This window comes from Cynoglossus semilaevis, chromosome 4 (genome assembly GCF_000523025.1).
Source record: "Cynoglossus semilaevis isolate Cse_v1.0 chromosome 4, Cse_v1.0, whole genome shotgun sequence".
Taxonomy (NCBI): domain Eukaryota; kingdom Metazoa; phylum Chordata; class Actinopteri; order Pleuronectiformes; family Cynoglossidae; genus Cynoglossus; species Cynoglossus semilaevis.
In genome coordinates, this window is record NC_024310.1 from 8,360,012 (window position 1) to 8,380,125 (window position 20,114).

Sequence of the window (20,114 nt, forward strand, 5' to 3'; positions counted from 1 at the left end):
AGGGAGGGAGGGAGGAAGAAGAAGAAGAAGGGCTGGGAGATAAATGGACGAGTGAGAGTGAAGTGGAGTTTGTGTGAGAGAAACAGAAGGCATCGGAGGAGCGATTAGTGCAGTGGTATCCATCATTGGAGCCGCGCCGCACTGGTCGATTGCTGCAGACACCGAGGAATACTTCATCTGTTCCCCACGAGAGGCAGCGTACACACACACACACACACACACACACACACACACACACAGACACACACACAGACAAACACAGAGCCATCAATCTGTTGATCCTTGCTGCAAAACTCCAATTGGTGTAAATCTCTTTTTGCCTGTGTACACGGATCTCCAACTCTCTCTCTTTATCATAGGCAAAATATAAAAACTGGATGTTGCTCTGTCCGTAAAATATTAATATATTTATATAAATTCACCAGCTAACAGTTAGACATGTTGGACCTGAATTATGTAGACCTTGATAAGTTCCATAGTGCAGTGGTTACAGTATCATGCCTTACATAGAGAAGGTCCCGGGTTTGAGATCCACAGAGGAACCACATACTTGGCGCCTCCTAGGGGCAGTCTGCTGCAACAGATCTGCTGTTAATGCAACAATTTCCCCAGTGTGGGATCAATACATTTTTTTTTGTTTTTGTTTTTGATGAGCTCAGATTCAGGTCCATCTTGACAACCGTAGTCTTCCAAATAATGAAGTTTATGAACCTCTACCTCTCTCTCTCTCTCTCTCTCTCTCTCAAACAAATACTGTGGAGAAAGAGCATCACGCTTTATGTGCTTTATGTGTTTTATGTGTTTTTGCATAAGTTGCCATATGGAGCCTGGATATCGTTATGTTCCTAATGCTACGACATGAGCTCAGGAAAATAAAGTTTGTTTTGACACATTTGTGAAAAAAACAAATCATTGTTACATGACAGAAACAATGTCATTTTTCATTTCCATTGTCTGTTTCTCCTGATTCTGTCAGTGGATCACGTCTAACAACATCATCTCACTGACACCACAGACTGTAGTGCTGTACATAATACAATAGGTGTTGTATTATTGATTTGTGTAAAAGATAAAACAGTGTTTTTTGTTAGACCTGAATCTTTGAATTTTTCCTCCAGATTTCTTCACTTCTGTGTGGTTTTGCAGACCTCAGTGTAATTTGCAGTAATGATCACATTGATCTAACTTCTTCTCCTGGTTGTGTTTCATTAATAAATAATTTGTATAATTCTTAGTTTGAAAAATCACACTCTGCTGATTTTCCCTTTTTGTGAGAAAGAATTTCGGGCTTGAAACCAAATAATCATCCACTCGCTGATGAAAACACGTTTGGCAAGATCTATTTTAAATTTAAGGGATGCAACCTTGGCTATCAGCAAGGTTCAGTAGTAAAAAATATATTGGATCAACACAGGCGCAGTAGTTCTCCGGTGATTCTTCAAATTAAATTTATTTCACTGTGCTGCGAGACGGGGCCGGAGCTGGAGACAAATGAATCCAATCATCTCCTGGGAGAAATATTCAGCATGTTTCCAAGTTTGGAAAACAAAGAAAAGAAAAGTTTGTTGGAGACGGTGATGGCATCTGAGAAGGATTTATATCGCATCAACGGCCAAGCCTGGCAGAAGGAAGGTGACAGGGGCTCAGTGACGCTTTGGGGGCTCAGCGCCATGCATAAATCACCCACCTGGAAGAGCCACAAAGACTGGCATTATTTGTGGCCACATGCCATGGACTGACGAGCCATTTATGTGTAAAAGCAAGGGAACAGACGTGCCGATAATGAGGAAAATTGTCACATACCACGGAAAACTTTGAGAAAGTTCTAAGTGGCCGAGGTTGGAAGTGAGGAGACGAGGAGGAAACGTGGACAGTCTCAGCTTCCTGTGACGAGAGACGGACACAGAGACGGAGACATTGGCCTTGGTTTGTTATCATCGTGGAAGTCTGATGATCCATCAATGTATTTTCAAAGAACAACGTTGCAGCTTTGGCTTTGAGGCAACATGGTGAAATAAAAATGGTTTCCCACAGTTAGACAGACTTTTCCAATCTCACGTCTTTGGAACTCTCTCTCTGTCTTTTTTCTTTCTTAAACCAGTGTCTGTTGAGAAACTGAGCTTTTAAAGCTGACTGGCAGTTCACTCCGTCTTCAGGACCAAATGTTTTGTCGGCTGACGATAAATACAGGATCTGGACAAACAGATGTTTCAAGTGTCCAATACGGGGATGACCACACTTTTCTGACCAGAGTGAAGTGAATTACCTACATTGAAAAACATGAACAGCAGTGGTTCGTGATTACGTTCTGTCATGCTCCCACTAGGGGACAGAATTTATTTCACATTTCCTTGCATTGAAATATTATTGAGAACTCATTTATTTCACGCCCCCTCCTTGCATTGAAATATTATTGAGAACTTGATAATATGTATTTTCTTATCTTTACAAACACCACTGGATGAGTTGCTGCCACCTAGTGACTGGAGGCTTGTTTGACGTTCAAGCATTGCAGCAGCGACAGACTTCTGTGCAGCCTGACCTTTGCCCCCTCTGTGGCACTTCACCACACCCCCCCCATGGGAGCTCGCCCCAATATTTGAGAATTACTAATCTACACTATATATATTTATACCTTCACTTTAAACACTATATATTTATTCATATGAATCTGAACATACTTTATATCAGTACTTCTTAAATAGGGGGCGGGGCCCCCTGGGAGGACGGGGGGGCGTGGTGGAGTGTGAACCATGTTGAACCGTTGTGTCGTGGCTGTACAAACCTCAGGCCAAACGAGTTTGGACCAAAACTGTGTCAACATCACATGAGAACTGTCAATTACAGGTCGGGCATGAAATGATTTTCTTAAAAGTCAGACAAGACAAACAGAGGGTGAGTGAAGATCTCACCTCCATCTTCCAGAGTGTCTATGTAGTTTGGCAGTTCTGAGAGGGTGTAAAAGTGCATGTGTGTTTTCACTGAACTCCGCCGTTCCATCGAGCGAAGGCCTGTTGAGGGAAACTTGGATTCAGCAACAAGTCACTGACTTCAAGACTTTTCCACCTCCTGCAGTCGTGGGAACAGAACTCAGCGTGGACACATGCAGAACCAATCAGCTTCACATCTTAATTATTATTATTTTTTGTGCCTGCCTGTTTATGGAGGGTCAACTTTTCTGCTTCATCTTCCTCCCTCGTTCACGTGGCGTTACACTGATGTTGGAAAACTGGGTCTCAAACCTCATCAATGATACGACAGCTCAGGTTCTACAACACACGGACCATGAGGACAAAGGGGGCGGAGCCAACTGTGATCCAAGTTAATGCTTTATATCAGAGGATGTCAAACTCATTCAATCAATACAGTTCGTCTGAGTGGACGGTTGTAGCTGTAAGACTGTATGACATGTAATAAATGTGTCTGAAATGGATTATTTCTTATTTAAGTCACAAATATTGTCCATTGCTGTAATAAAAAAAAACATTAAAATATCAGGTTAGAAACTCTGTTGCATGGATTTTATTAAATGCTTTTTAACCTCCTGCGGGCCATACAAAATGACTCGGCGGGCCGCATTTGGCCCCCGGGCCTTGAGTTTGACACATGTCCTTTACATGATGTTAATGACAGAGGACGTTAAATGAGTTTATTTATGTGTCCTGGCACGATGACGCCATACAGGAAGTACATATACAATACTGTGGCTTTAAGGTTCACCGTGTGTGACCGTGTGTGTGTGTGTGTCTGTGTGTGTCTGTGTGTGTGTATACACGTTAGTGGGTGGCTGATGGGTAAGTGAGTTTAGTTGAGGGGGCTTTAGGGATCTCACACACATCTTAGTCAGCCAGCTGCAGCTCAGCAGGGATCCAGGAATTTGTAGAACCGTAGAGTACAGTGTAGACACACACACACACACACATACACATACACATGCAGGTCCATAATTCATCCTCCACTTACAGCAGCATACATGAGATGGCTTCAATCTGGATTTTTTGCTACATGTATGTGTGCGTATGTGAAGTTTTGTGTGGAATGTTTCAACAGGGGGCACTGTAGTCTCTTGTTTTACGGACACGTTCTCTGTCTTCTCAGACGAAGGGGCTCAGACAAACAAACCTCTTTGGTTTTATTTCCCTGCCGTTGATCAGTGAGGAACTGACTGGACTTCAGGTCAACAGTTGTTGTTGACAACAGTGTCCGTCCAGGTCCTGATAAAGGACAACCTGGACATTCATTATAGAGTTTAAATGACTAGGAGTCCTGAGAATCTTGTGATGCTGCAAACTGTCCTGATTGGCCAGGAATGTTTGTATAAAGATCAGTAACTGATCTGAGATGTTGATGATTAATTGGAGTTTTTGGGATTTTTTTTTTCCAGGTCCCAGAACTTGTCGAGACTCGTCCCTGTGGAGGTACAGTATGTTAAGATCCATTCACAGTAAAAGCCCCCCCGCCCCCTCCACCCCCCCATAGACTCATGTCATGACATCATGCATTGTGTTAATGCACCCGTGGCCTGCACTGTTTCAGCCGACAGACACGTTGTGTGTCACACCCTCACACATCTGCTGTGTTTCACGGCCGCGACACATTTTCTCGTCCGTACGTGTTCAGCACAGATGTTTACGTTCTATTGTTCATTGTCCTGAAGTGAAGCTTCAGTCCAGGACTGACAGAAACACCTACATCCAGGACAGTGACTGATCTCAGACCAGAGCTCTGAGGACACTGAGACCTGACTGACTGTACTGCAGTACTATGGTAGAGACAAGTACTGAGATACTTGATAATGAACCTCTAGGTGTGTGGTTTCTCCTCATACTTATTATGTAGTCAAGCATTGTACATTTTGAATACCATTTTTTTAATTATATTTGATTTAAATAGTGTTTTAATCAAAATCAAAATCCCTCCAACCAATATCAAAACTTGGGTTCAGCCTTGACGACAACATTGTCTGCGCACATTATTTTTGATCTAAATATTGATTGATTATTTATTTATATTGCACCTATTTTGCAGCAACGCGGTCAAGACACACGAACTAAACAATATTCTTCACTCAAGTCATCCTTCCCTGCAATATCATGTTATGATTGTGATGATTATGATGTAACATTATGTCATTATACATTACATTCAGTAAATGCTTCTAACTTGTGTGACACCATTTATTAACCATCCTTCACCATCCTAACAAGTGTCACCATTTATTAACCATCCTTCACCATCACTAGAACGGTTGGGAACCGTTCTGTTTTCTTCTCATTTACTGCTGTCTTTTTTATTTTATTAGCTCAAGTCTTTGCCAGACTTGTTGTAGGACTGAGTATAAAATGTTCCTTTTACATATTTACATTATTAGTCCAGCAGTATAGTCATATATTTTCACATTATAAGATGAAGTTTCTCCATTTCCCTCAAACAACCCCGTCATTTTTCACATTTTTACAGTTCATTCATCAACGCTGATGGTTTCTGTACAAAAACTCTGTTTCTTTTTCTGTTTACAACAGTTTGAACCTGTTTGTGTTTCTGTGGTGTCTGTTCATTCAGCATCATGTTTATAACTGGGCTTAAATTCCACAACTGAAATGTCCTGTCTCGCGGCACGGTATCAGACCGCAGATCTGGAGACGTGTGTGTGTGTTTCTAGACAGTGTGTGTGTGTGTGTGTGTGTGTGTGTTGTCATGGACCGCTGCCACTTTTCCTCCCGTTGCTTTCCCTCTCTCAACCGTCACTCCCATCAGTTCAACTGCTGTGACATAGAACATCCCCCCCCCCCCCCGCTCCCCCCCCTGTCCAAATTACCCATAGTCCTCGGAGTGCCCCCCCCCCCCTAGTCTGAGTCTTTGAAGTTATTTTTGCGCAAATTCTGCTCGGCCGCGCTGCAGACAAAACAAGGGCCGGGGCTGCGATGGAGGCCTGGTGTTTGTGTGAGAGAGTGTGTGTTTTATTATGCTGATTGAATCACCACTGTCTCCAGTTACATGTGTGTGTTTATATGCAAGTGTCTGTGTGTGTGTGTGTCTGTGTGTGTGGCAGGCAAATGACCACGCATGGTTGCAATCCCTTTAAGGGTTCATTCTCCCAAAGTCCAACGGTCGGTCACAGTTCAGTTGGACCTATCTGTCTCTGTCTCTGTCTCTGTCTCTGTCTCTGTCTCTGTCTTCATATTATTCATGATCTTATCTTTATTATTGTTGTTATAAATCACTCAGTGAGTGATAATGAGTTAAAGTTCTGGTAAAAAGTGATTTTTTTTCCTCCAGGAACTCTGATTTCTTCCCATAGAGAAGAATAGTTTTTATTTAATTTTTGGAATTACAAATGCCTTTATTATTATTATTATTATTATTATGATTCAGTCGGTTCCATGGTGTAGCAGATAGCACGCCTGCCTAGGCAGCAGAGAGTACTGGGTTTGATTCCCAGATTTCAATTTACAAACCTAAAAAAAATTTCAATCACTTTGTTCGGACAGAACAAAGTAATGACTCAGAGCATAAACCGTTTAGGAAATGTTTTATAGACGTGAGTCGACCTCAAACCTTAGATGGACTTCCCTTCATTACCTCAGACTAAAACGCTGCAAAGCCCTGAACTCTAAATGTTGGCTCCAAATTAGTCGAGCACAGGTCTGTGATGGAATGAACAGGAGGAGAAAAAAAAAGTAATTATAAATGTGCAACGTGCCCACAGAGAACGGGGAGACAGGAAGTGTGTTTCCAACCTGTGTGTGACTGTGCGTGTGTGTGCGTGTGTGTGTGTGCTGGGAGGCAGAGGTGTGACCGTCCTCAATATTTCTCATCTGACTCAACCGCCACCAAAAACCACAGTCAAATCAGAAACACAAACACTGGCAGCGCAGCCCAGAACTCTGCAGCGGGGCTCGACTCATAATCCTGGAGATCTTCCAGGCGCTCGTTCTCCTTCCTTCTCCGTCTGACATCAACTCCTGCAGTTACATTTAAAGTAATCACACACACACACACACACACCGTCCTGCAAACGGAGGACTTTGGTCCGCGGTGATTGAGGGGGACGTCTTGGTTCACCACACCAGATTACTGCAGAATAGATCAGCACCATCAGTGTCCTGGCCGAGATGATTCACTGCCTGCCGCCCCTGACTGGGCCCTGCAGTTGGTCTCCTCCAGCTGCTGCTGCAGGATGTCCTGAGATGTCCCCCTGCTGAGCATGGAAACATATGGAAGCATATGCACACACAGACACACACACACACACACACACGCCCTCCGAAGTTGACAGAAGCGTCCAACTGATTAACATTCTCTTTCACAAGTTGACAGAAGTGTCCAACTGATTAACATTCTCTTTCACACCCACTTAAGCCCATATGCGTCCCACATTTCCAAGTTAGGACAGGACATGCTTCACTGACTGATGCTCCGCGCTGGAATACGACTGATACGTGATACAGATCCCAAGTCGTAAAGCGTTGAAGTTCTAAATTTAAAGGGATTTAAAGCTGAGATTTGTTACAGTCTTGTTGTGCTGTTGGGCGATCTGACACGGTCACTGATGTGGGAGGGGAAACGTGGAAAATAATTATTTTTCTCAGCCCTTGACACCTGTTCTAATCACTGAGGTGATGGTGGGACTCCCGTCGACCACCTGAAGGTTCTCGGTTCAATACCATCTAGATCAGTGTTTCCCAAACTTTTTTTCTGGGGACCCATATTTTAAAAATCACAAACCTTTTTAACCCAAGTCAATAGACATTATTCATAAACTCCTGGGAAACATGATGCAAGACGACCCCAAAAAACTCTTGCGACCCACCCAAGGCTCGCGACCCAGTCTTTGTCTTTACAATCATAACAAATCGGGGTCAAACTCATTTTGGTTCAGTACAGCCTGATTAGATGTCAAGTAGTCCGGATCTTTACAATCATAACAAATTTACTTAAAAAATACGAATAAGTCCATGTTTTTCCCCTTTGTTATACTTAAAAAATACCAATAAGTCCATGTTCCCCTTTGTTTCCATGCACAGAAGTACAAGTATATTAGAAAATATTCATATTTAATGAAATATAATTTTAGAAAACATCAAGATCATGGAGTGTTTGTGCATTTTTTTTTGCTTTCAAAATTCATCAAGTGGGCCGGATTGAACCCCCTAGCGGACCAGTTTTGGCCAGCGGGCCTTATGTTGACAGTTATGTTATAGTTGGCAGTACCACAGTCACTTTGATGAGATGAGAAAACTCTTCTTCTTTTGTCATGTTGTCATGTTAACTATCGTTTTGAACTAAAACTCTTGTCAGGCTCAGTTCAAATATTACATTTGACATCATCACGTACTCCACTTGATTTTTTTTTTTACATATTCCTTTATTCTTCCAGATGACTTTTAAAAGTTGATGTTATTGTTTCAACCGCCAAGACTTTCTTTGTCCTGTCTGTTCAGCTGAACATAAAAACCTCAAATCTACATTAAAGTGAACTCTGTGTTTGGATCGTTACGACAGTGAAGGTTTTATTACAATTCAGTTCACAGACAGTTGAGGGTAGACTTTTTACTTCACCAAATCAGATGTTTGTCAATAGTATTAAGTGATTTATTTTGTAAAGTACCAAGGTCAACACAACAAAAAAAAAAAAAAGAAAAGAAAAATTGAAGTCTCATTTAATAAGGCAAAAACTAAAGAAATTAAGACAGAAACAAAAGTCAGAACTTTCTTCACTGGTTTGTTCTGTTTGTCTGTGACATCACTTCCTGTAGTTCTCTTGCCATGTGTTCCATGTCCTGTTGTACTTCCTGTGTCATTCTTTTCTTGATGAAACACACCTGTGTCTTATTGGAGTTTCTCCTTCATGTTTTTTTTTTAATCCCTTCAGCTCAGGAGCGTCAGATCATTCCTGTTCTTCTGTCCACTCGACCTGATTTCTGGATTCCTTCTCCTCAGGTAAGGTTACTGACACTTTGAGTGTCTGGTTTCTGATGAGATGCAACAGCCAGTAAATCCCAATTACAGCCCAGCTTTGTCTTGTTACAGTGCCACGTTGGCTGTCAAATACGTAATGAATGCAGTGAAATTAATCAGCGACATGCTGTGTAATTAATTTATCTAGATTAATTGGAGGTGATCAGGAAGGGTTTCTGTCTGCTGAGGCCAAGAAGTGGTGCAGACAGACGCAGGTGATCAGGAGACGGCTGAGATTAATGTAGACAAGAAGAAGAAGAAGAAGAAGAGAAGCTTCACTGACTGTTTTAGCTCAGCTTCATTTAAATAAATGATCAGTTGTTGCTTTTCCACAAAACAACATCATTAATGCTACGTTCATTCATCACTAAAGCAATGGTTTAAATGAAGCTGTTCCCAGGCTCAGCCAAGCTGTGGTTCCAGGTCCTGATTTAAGACCGTCTGACTCTGGAACTCTGAAAGTCAGTTGGTTTAGATCTTAAAAAGAAACTGAAAATATTTGCTGTGTTTGAGTGAACTGTCTCGTCAACATGAGGGATACGTGCCGTTAACTGGTCACTGTCTGGAGCCTCGTGTTGCATCCCTCCGGTGGTAGATGGTGTGTGTTGATGGAGGAGACGGTGAAGGAGTGAAGTCTGGCAGTGATATCCCAGAATATACGGTGTGTTGAAGGAACATTTACGCTCCACTTGTCTTGTCCTCCTCTCCGTGTCAGTTTGGTGTTCCAGACAAATAAGGATGATGCTGAGGTTCAGCGGGGGCAGGCGGAGGGGGGAGGGGTCACTTTACTTTCATGACTCCACATGTCAACACCACTTTAGTTTGTCAAAGACCAGACGGTGGCACACGTGTGCAAAGCAGAGCGATCCACTGCTGTTAGATTTTACCCGAGGCCACGTAAAAATCATCAAGTATCTGAATAATTCTCTGAAGTCTTGTTTGTGAAACAACTGTTCTTGGCTGTAGTTCAGGTGAAATGGCTGTTTTTGATCCAACCAGAAGGTTGTGGGTTTGAATCCGACTGATTCCTTAACACTTCATACTGACTTTTGGCATTAAAGCTGTAGGAAGAAAAATGATTCAGCGACTGAGTCACACTTTAGTGCAGACCAGTGAGCCTTTTTAGAAGTGAGTTTGTTTCATGGAGAATGTCTTTAAAATGGCAGGATAAAAAAAATCAACCATGCCGTTAAAGTGGTGATAGGTTTAATGTTCACTACAGACCCTGTTGTTTTGGATGACTTAGTCTGAGGAGCATTAAAACTAATTTCCCTCGTGCTCACTGGCAGCCACGGCCGGTGTAAAAATGATTCTCAATGTCTTGATTTTTAAAGCAACGGGAACGAGTCGAGGGCACACTGGGTACTGAGCACCGTTCACGTGTCACTACCTCATGTGCACTTACTTCATAATAAAAGGTTTGCTTTGAATGAGAGCCGGCACCGGGCACAACCAGTCCTGGACTTGTTCCCAAGGTAGACGTGAACTTAGAGACTCGTGATGTTCATTTTAAAGTTCTCATTATTTCAGGTGTTCAGTGATGAGTGTGATGAGATCAGCTCGGTGACATTCCGTCCCTGGGGATGTCTGCTGATCGCAATGTGATTTCAGTTCAAGTTGAAAACTCCTGCGATGTTCTGTATGATGTCAGAGTGTTTGACGTGAGGTTGGGATTTTCTCAGAGGAAAAAAAGACAGTAAACTATAGTAAAACGTGACGCACACACTTCCCGTGTCCTCTCATGTCGGCCGCTGACTGTGGTGTTCCATCAGAGATCGTTACAGTCCTGTCTCTAACTGGTCTAAGCCAGTGTTTCCCAAACTTTTTTTTCTCTGGACATCGTCAGATTAATTACCGCTCACTGGTTATTTCTGCTCTTCTTGTGACTTTGTTGAAACTCCACTCTGTGTAAATAAAAACAGATTTAAACTAATAGTTTATAGTAGTAGTTTAGTGCTTGTGTTTGTGCTGCACGTCTGGGTCGATGCTGTAACGATGAGTCTACACACAAAACAATCAGCTTCCTGCGGCTCTGAAGGCTTTTACTTTAATCAGGTTAGAGAAGTAGAACTGGAATAGTGCAGATTGATCATGGTTACGAACCTGAAGGAGGCAAAAATAGAGACGTGGTAAATGATGTTTGTTGATCTAATTTAAATCCATCTTTATATTTCATACATGTCAGTCTGGTTTTATGGATGAATGACGTGTTGACTGTGGTATTTTTATTTTGTACACAGGTATATTCACTACGACAGCGCTGACCTAAAGTACTCCTCTGCTGCTGTGTCACCACTCTGACCAAACCAGGATCATCAGGAACATGTGAGTTTCTGTTTAAATTCTTCTCTGCCTCGTTTATTTCTTGGTGGTCTTGAGTAGAAACAGTGTCAAAGAGCAGCTGATGTGGGTCACAGCGGTCGACATGATCGATGATTTAATGGGTGACAAAGAAAGAGCTTGAAGCCATGTGGCTCTGTCTCTGCTGGGAACTACGACCGCAGCCGCGTTTCATCATCTGTATTGATCGTTCTGTCTGGGATTAACATTGATCACCTTGTTAACACGTGTGACCCCGAGGATTGACCTCAGCCTGTGATCTGTGAAGGCAGGATCACTGACTTGTTGGATGCACCGTCTTACCTGTTTGAACCAAACTCAGAAATAAAACTTCACCTCAAAAACAAAGTCAAGAGTTTGAGCCAAATGTTGACATTTGAACACGAGTGTGACTTCTTCACAGACCAGTGTACGAGATACTATAAGTCGCACTTTTTCTTCATCCTTTGGCTGGGGTTCTGACTTATACTTAGGGGCGACTTATATTAAAATATATGATTTCATGTTTATGATTATCTAAATATTGATACCCATAGGTCACATAATGCTAACATGTTTCATTATCATGCAGTAGCAGGAGAGAAGTAGTTTTCAGGTTATGGTATAAATTGAATGCCCATTAGGTTACAATCTCTCTCTCTCTCTCTCTCTCTCTCTCTCTCTCTCTCCGTCATTTGAGTTACCTGACGTACACTTTATTAGTAAACTGTAGTTTTTTTTTAACTCTACCAAGGCCAGTTGTTGGGCAGTAAACAGATGTGTTCAAATACAGCACCATGTAGACAATTATTGACAGTTTAAGGCTACAGGTGGTTTGGCTCTACAGAAGTCAAGTGTTCTTTTCCTCACGGATGATAGATGGCGATGTTAACACATCAGTTTTCCACGCATCATTTCCTTAGACATCTGTAGCTAATGCAGCTCCTGCTCCTGGAGAATAAATGATCAGAAACTGAGACAAGGCCATAAATCTCACCTGATTTTCCAGTCACCACTGATGTCACATGGTCACAGCAGAGTCTGTGTTGATTGGCTTACTGCAGAACAACATGACGTGACCGTCGTCTTTAACAAAGCTGGGATTAAAGGTCGGGCATCTTGGCTATATTTTATTATTAACATATACTTCTGCTGTGGATCTTAAACTTTTTCACTTTTTTTTTTTGTTTTTTTTAGATATCACTTAACTCGGGATTTTTAACTCCCAGCACCTACAAATACACAGCACAAATCCACTGAGATTTATTCTTCTATTCTTATTTAACAAAGGAAATTACATAAAAAATTAGTGCAATTTACCAATTGAAAATAGGGCACAATTAAGCTTGCAATAGCACCACGCCCCCTACTTTTGGAACCAAAGACCTAAAATGTGTCATCTGCCAGTATTGTACATAGTAATTTATGCCAACATTATATTAAATTTATACATGTGTATATATGTTTTATTGTAAATATTCTTATTATGTAAATATTTAGTGTCGCTTTAGTATTTTTGCTTTACGAAGACATTTGAAATTCTGTTCTACTCTTCCACTCTCTAATCTAATATGGAGATGAAGAGGCGCCGACTAAGATTAAAATTCAATTACATCGCTGATCAAGTCTGCACATGTGGAACGCTGATCAAATGTGAACCATTGTTTGGAGTGAGACTGAGCTGTAGCTGTGGAAGTGGAAATGTTTTGCAGCTCTGTGTGAAACTCTAAATAGACTTTCAGATGCAGCCTCGTCTGAAGATAAGGCAGGAGATCAATTATTCACGGAAACAATGCCGCAAGGTCGAAAGTACTGTTCTGCTGTTTGGGCCGAATGTTTCCAAGAACAGAGACCTCGCCGTGTGTTTTGTCCTCGCCCACCTCCAGTCTGTGTAGTTCAGGCCAGCGCTGCTTTACAGCTCACTCCCCTGCCTGGTGTGCACAATCTCAGCCCCAGCCACATGAATTATGGATCAGAGAAATATTCCTGGACCAGTTTTTCGAGCGTGCTGAGGTTCTGGGCTCTCTCCGGTCCTTCAGAACCGACCTGAGGACAACCAGATGGTCCAGTCGGATCGGGGCCAACCCAAACAGGACTCCTCTGAGCAGAACAAATCCTGAATATATATAAATAAATATTCATCAGGATTATAATGTGCAGGGGTTTGTGCCAATATAAATAAAAAGGCTCGACCCGGCAGGTCAATGCCACGGAACATAAATAGAATGCAGCCCTTTTCTATTATTTCTTCCTCTCACATTTGGCTCAGGGAGGTTTTTTTACAACTTCATTTTCAGATCTGTCATTCATGACTCTCTATCCCGTCTCATCTGCTGCTAATCTTCTCTTTCCCGCTCTAATCTCATTACACTTTCCCTTCCTCTTGGAAAGCGTCATCCATCATCCGTCCGTTCGCCTCGTTTTTCTTCCAGCTGGAGTATCTTCCATGTAAGGTCTCGGGCTGGCAGGGCCCGGGTCCGGGTCCAGAACAAAATGACTTTTGTGGTACATCTGAGATGAGTTAAGCTGCACAAGCGCAGTCGCCTAAAAAAAAAAAAAATCTTGTCATCCACTACAATCTGATTATGGATCAGTTTATGAATGTCTTCGGGTGCTTTTATCTAGATCCAAACATGGAAATGCACATGGTCAATGCTAAAGTATGCCTCTGTATAACTTTAATGGACACTGTGTGTAAGGAATAGTGCCATCTATTGGCGAAACAGCAAATGACAGCCAGGAAAAGCCCTCTCTTACCTGTCGACATATATGGTGATATATGATGTTAGTGTAATTTATTCTTCTGTCATGTTTGGAAAATACAACATTTACCTGCAAAGGCATTAGGATCTGAGGTCTTCATTAGTAACACAGACATATATCGGATCGATTGATATTGAAATCAAAAATTCAGTGTTTGGACAATATCGTCCTATTGGCAAAAAGTTAATATTGGACATAGATTAAAGGAACAATTCAGAATTCAGAATCACTTTGTAACTGTTGTCGTCGTGCTAGTGTTTTCCATCAAGAAACAGAGAAGTTGTTCATCTACTGCTGCATTATCACTATTATTAGAGTTGTTTTTTTGTACGTTCAACATTTGATACATTTTATTTAAATTGTGAAAATAAAAAACGCACAACAAGGCAGTAATACACCAACAGTTTTTTCCCTTTGGACCTTAGACGTTAGGTGTTTGTGGTTTTAAAGCTTTCATTCCTGTTCAAAAATGCATGAGTGAGTGAGGAGCGTATTCCTAAGATGTCAGAGGTTTGAGTGGCTTAAAGGACTTTTGCCTTAGTTTTTTAGCTAAAAACATCAAGGGAATAAAGTTTGAGCGTGAGCTGGAGCTCATGGCTGAGTCACTACTGACTCTGAGTCAGGACCTCAAAACCACTTGTGAGGAAACCTGGATTATCACCTTAATATTCCAATCAACAGGAATCCCTGCCTCCCATTTGGAAAATGAGGCTGTGCACGACTTGGAAAGTTTTTCTTTGAGCTCTTATTAGCTGAAATGGCCGGGGATTTGTTTGCGTTTGATAACTCACATCTGGCGCACTACTGCGTTACAGGCCCCGTGGCTTAGTTAGTCACTTTTTCCTGAATGGCTTCACAGAATCCTAGCACTGACACAGTACTGACTTCACTGTTGTGTTTGAGCTGTGTGTAAAAGCTGGCTACCTGATTTTTGGCTGACATTTCCTTCTGCTCTCTTCCATGCCTCGTACTCACACCCTCTGGCTCCCCTTGATTCCTCAGTTGCATATCAAACAGTGTTTAAAAATGAAGGAATCTGTTCCTTCCACAATCTGACGTCCATCGCTGAGGTAATTAACAAAAAAAAAAACTTCTCCTGCCCATTCCTTTTCTTTTTCCCTGGAGTGTCTCCAGTGGGTGGCGCTCACTTACTATTTAGGTGGCATGGATGGAGGATGCAAGAGGGTAGAGCAGCTGGCCGCACACGGCTGCTTTGTCCCTGTGTTTATTTGATATCTGGCCTGAACATGGAGCCAGGATGAAAGAACAAGGACACAAGAAGAGAGAGAGAGAGTGTGTGAGAGAGAGTGAAAGGAGAGATGGGTGTGTTTATTTCATGTTTGGCTAAATGTACAACGCATGTTTAAAAAAAAAAAAAAAAAAAGGAAAAAAAAGTGAAAGGCGGCGAGGAAAGAAATGGTGGAAATCAAAGACAGACGTGCCGGAGACTCCACTCAGGATGTCAAAACACAAGGACGTGAATGATTTGCTCGGAGAGAGAGAGAACGCAGGACATAATTCTCTGCATCAGTCTCCACATAATGACTTCATATTTCTCACTGGTGCAGCCGGCTCATAAACAAGGTGGCAATTAAACAAACATGTTCCCCTGATTCCAGAATGACAAGGGCCTGTTGAGTTGCCACTTTTAAACAGAGTCTGCTCTGGAATGATGAGGCAAGTTCACAACAGCTCAGTGGGCGAACACTGAGATGAAACGTTAGCCTCTGTGTGTGTGTGTTTGTCATCGTCATAAACACTGCCCTAAGAATGAATAGGAGCAAAAGAAAAGTGCTGATATGAAAGGAGAGCTAACATGTATGCACAGAAGGTCCTCGGTTTACATCGTCCTCGGTTTACAGACCAAATTGTTGATGACAATAAAGAATTCAACAAGCAGTAGTTTCCTGGCCGACAGATTCTGTTTTTCTACAGTTCAAAGTTCAATGTAAACTAACTGAAAATTCAAGTTACATTGCTGCTGGGAACCGAACTCCAACATAAGTTGCGGACCCCTGCCTCGTAGTTAAGGTTAAAGGGACAGTTTTAGTTTTCTTGGTTGCCTGGGTCACAGAAACATTTTTAGCGACAGATTTTGCTTCAGATTTTTGTTTTTTCACCAGGACGGGAATGTCATTTGCCTATTTTCAAAAAACTCCTGAAAACCCAGGTATTCAGAGAGAACCTCCAGTACTGCTGTTCTCCTCCTGCCCTCCCACCCTAGTTTAGAGGTTCCTCTCAAGAGTTCGTCTATGAAGCTTGATTGTTAATCCTCCTTGTAAGTCACTTTAGATAGAATCATTTGGTAGTTGCATAAATGTTCCTTTATTATTCTTTTAAATTTTAAGTGATTGTCCAAAAAACATCTTATATCTTGGACGCAAAAACTTCAGATGTGTGTCAGACTCCGCCGACAAACACACATGTTCTCACCTCTCAGGATTTCAAAATAAAATGAGTAAAAATGTATTGTACTTTCTGGGATTGGAAAATGTTCTCTAAACTCCCCTGTATTTGGCGCGGCAGTCCCAGTGAGAGTGTCTGTGTTGATGTGTGTGAGAGCTGATGACTGAGTGGCTGCAGCACCTGCACCGTGTTCCAAAAACAGACAGCGTTTGAATGTGAATGTTGTGTAAGTGCTTGTCTGGTAGTGGAGGGTGTGTTGTTTGCATAATTTTTTTCCTTGCATATGTGTGTGTGTGTGTGTGTGTGTAGCTGACACAGACAGACAGACAGACAGAGTGAGTGCATCTCTGTCTGAGAGCATTAGCAGAGAGCCTGTTCTCTGTATCTCAATGAGAGGATTAGTGGACTATTCATTTGACGGCCTTTGATAGGTGACTAGTGAAGTCCATCCACCGCTGCCGCTCACGTCCTGCCAGACGTTGAGGCCAGAGGGTAATGGAGGCAGCCGGCTCTCTTGTCTCCCTCTGTCATCAACCCTCTTTGTCTCCTGTTGGCGTCTCTGCCTCGTCCTTTTCTACGGCAAGGGGAGGAGTTTCATGTTTTTGAATTTAGAATAAACATGAATTTAGATTTTCATAAAGCCTCAGATCTACATAAACGCACACATATATATACATATGTATGTATATAAACTGTAGTGTATTTGAGTTTGGGACACAGTCCAAGGATTTGTCAACCCCAGCTCTATGCTAATATAGCGTTAGCTTCAGGATCCTGCTGTGTATTACCAGCAGTGTCTCCTGAATCCTCTCAGTTTGAAATACATTTTCAATAAATTATTTTACCATACTCTGGAGTTTGAACAGTCCATTGTAGAATAATAATAATAATAAAAAAACTATTATTTTTTTAATAAAATTGGAATCAGAATCAATAAAGTAAATTTTACCGTGGTACAAATTCTAGCATGGTCCAAAGCGTTTACATTTAAAATTGTACTTGTTTAAGGCAGATCCCATAATGCATCAGTGCTGCTGGGTCCGTCCACAGCCTGAGTGGCAGCTGCGTTGACATTTTCACTGTTTATTTAAGCTGCAGAAGAGACGACGCAGATTCTCTAAACATCACAGTTTTACATATTCCAAAACTGAGATTAAAAAAAAAGAGAGAGAGAGAAAAAAACCAAAACTCGCAGAGAGCATTAGTGACAAATGAAAACATCCCACCACCACAAAGAATCTATGCTGGAAGAACACTCTGTGGTCTCCACGGGTGTGTCATCAAGAGTTGACTAAAAACAAACCACGGAGGTAAAAAAAAAGAAAAAAGAAAGAAAAGATATTTCTCTCCTTCTCTTCTAACTCCTTCCTCCTCATCCTCTTTTCTCAACCACGATTCCTCCTTATTTTTCTCTGTAAGACTCCAGGCCAGATATGCAGGCTGTGGGACATGGGCAGAGCCGGGGAGGGAGGAGAAGATGCTGTCAGTGGATGTGAGAAGAAGGGAAAGCACAGGATGAAGAGAGAAGGGAGCCGGGGACTCATTTTGATCCCCACCTCTTAATAAATCTGTCAGAGTGAGACAGAAAGAGAACATGAGGGAGAGACAGGGAGGGAGAGAGAGAGAGAGAGGGAGAGACGGATCTGTCCGCAGAGGTCTTCACCAGGTGGTTTGAAGTGCAGATCATTTCTCTCCTCTTTTGCCGTCTTCCTCTCCTCCTCCATCTTGATGCAACACACTGTGGATCCTTGCAGCATTCAGTTACCTCTGCCTTTGAACGGAGGACATGAGCGAGGGGAGGACGGAGGACGGAGGGGGGAGGAAGGGAGGGATTAGAACACTTTTGCATCAAATGGGACAAGGGAAGAAAAATGGAGCGTCATTCCTAAACCTTGGATTTAATAAGATCATCATGCCTCAGATATCCTCTTCAGAATGTCTGTCATTGCTGCAGAAAAGATGCAGAAAAAAAGGAGCTCACGGGAGGAAACAAGACGATGGCAGAAATCCAAAATACCCCACACTTACAAAACATAAACACGATGTATTTCTAACATGGGTGATGAAGCCATAGCTACTGCTAATGTAGCCAGTGTCAAACATAACGCTAATATTTCATTAGCTTCCCCTCCAGAGCTCCTGCACTGGAACAGAACCCTGGTGTGATCTGCCGTATATCACAGTTACTGCTCCTGGACTTCAGTTCCTGGAATGTGTTTTTATTACGACATCAACTCATTGTGAAATAAGCGCTTTATGTTAAAGAGACCTTGTGTTTTGTTCAGTTCACAGGCCTAATAAAAATGCACCTTTGGCAATTTTTGCTAAAGCAGGCTGTATAAATTACACAGTGGACCGGTGGGAAATTGGATTAGTCAGTGACCCTGTGTCTGATAGAAGGAAAATAAATGTTATTATTGAACATTAAATCTATATGAGACTCAAAGTGAATTAATTTTTTAGGTTGGATCATCACCTACATCCACTGGAAATGTAATTTAAATCTGACCTTTTTCTTGGGGAGTTAACCCCATTTGCCCCCTCTGAGTGACCCCTCCTCTATTCTGCACATTGATGCTGAAGGAGCAAAAAGTTAATATTTGTTTTCATACCAAGATACTGGGGACAAATACTCATTATACTACTAATAATACAGTCCATGACAACAAACATTCAACAAATGTTTTTTAAGGTGATGTGTCACTTTGGTAGTAGGTTTATTTCAACAAATGTTTTTTAAGGTGATGTGGGAGGTAGAGATGACTGAAGTAAATGTTACCCTGATCTAAGTTACGACATGCGTACGACAGATGAGGTTCTAGTTCATTCTTTATAATATGTCAGTGCTGTTCCTTTATATTATAGACATAGGAAATGTATGGATTTACCATTCATCTGATGATACTCTAATTCATACGACCTGATAACAGCAACAATGAAGAAGCGTCATGATGCGTTCAGGTTTCTAAATGTTATCAATATTATAATATAACCTGTGGATTTATTTGCATGAATTGCAGTAAAACTGTACAAGTACTGTGTGGTAATATTGCAGTATTTGGTCTTGACTCAACATCCTCTTCAATGATGTCCAAGAGCAAATAGATGAGTTAAAAAAAAACAAAACCAAAAACTTAAACACAAGTGTGTGTTAGTGCTCTGATTAGGAACCTTGTACAGTGAATATTTAATGAAAACATAATGAACGAACAGTTACAACGATGTCATTCTGTAATTAAACAATTATCAGACCAACGTTGTTGTTACGTCTGATGGTTTTGAGGAACTTCGTTCAACTCCAGTGCTTTTCTGCTCCTACGTTAAGTACACACTGTTGGACATAAACAGACAGGAAGTCACAGCGTCTCCCTGTGGCTGTGGATGTGAATGCACTTTGTCGAGGTTTGATTTTCCTGCTGCTTTATGTTGAATATGAAACGCCACGATTCCCTCCTGGAGTGTAAACACAACAAAAGATGGATGTGTGTGTGTGTGTGTGTGTGTGTGTTAGTCGTTATGGCACCTCCTGTTGGCAGACCATATAACTCAGGTTAATGTTATCTTATTTCACACAGCTTTGGGTCGACCCCAAGGAGTAGATCACTGCTTGTTCTCTTCTTACTTTTCATTAAGATAATGTGATGGATGGAGGGAATTACAACCAG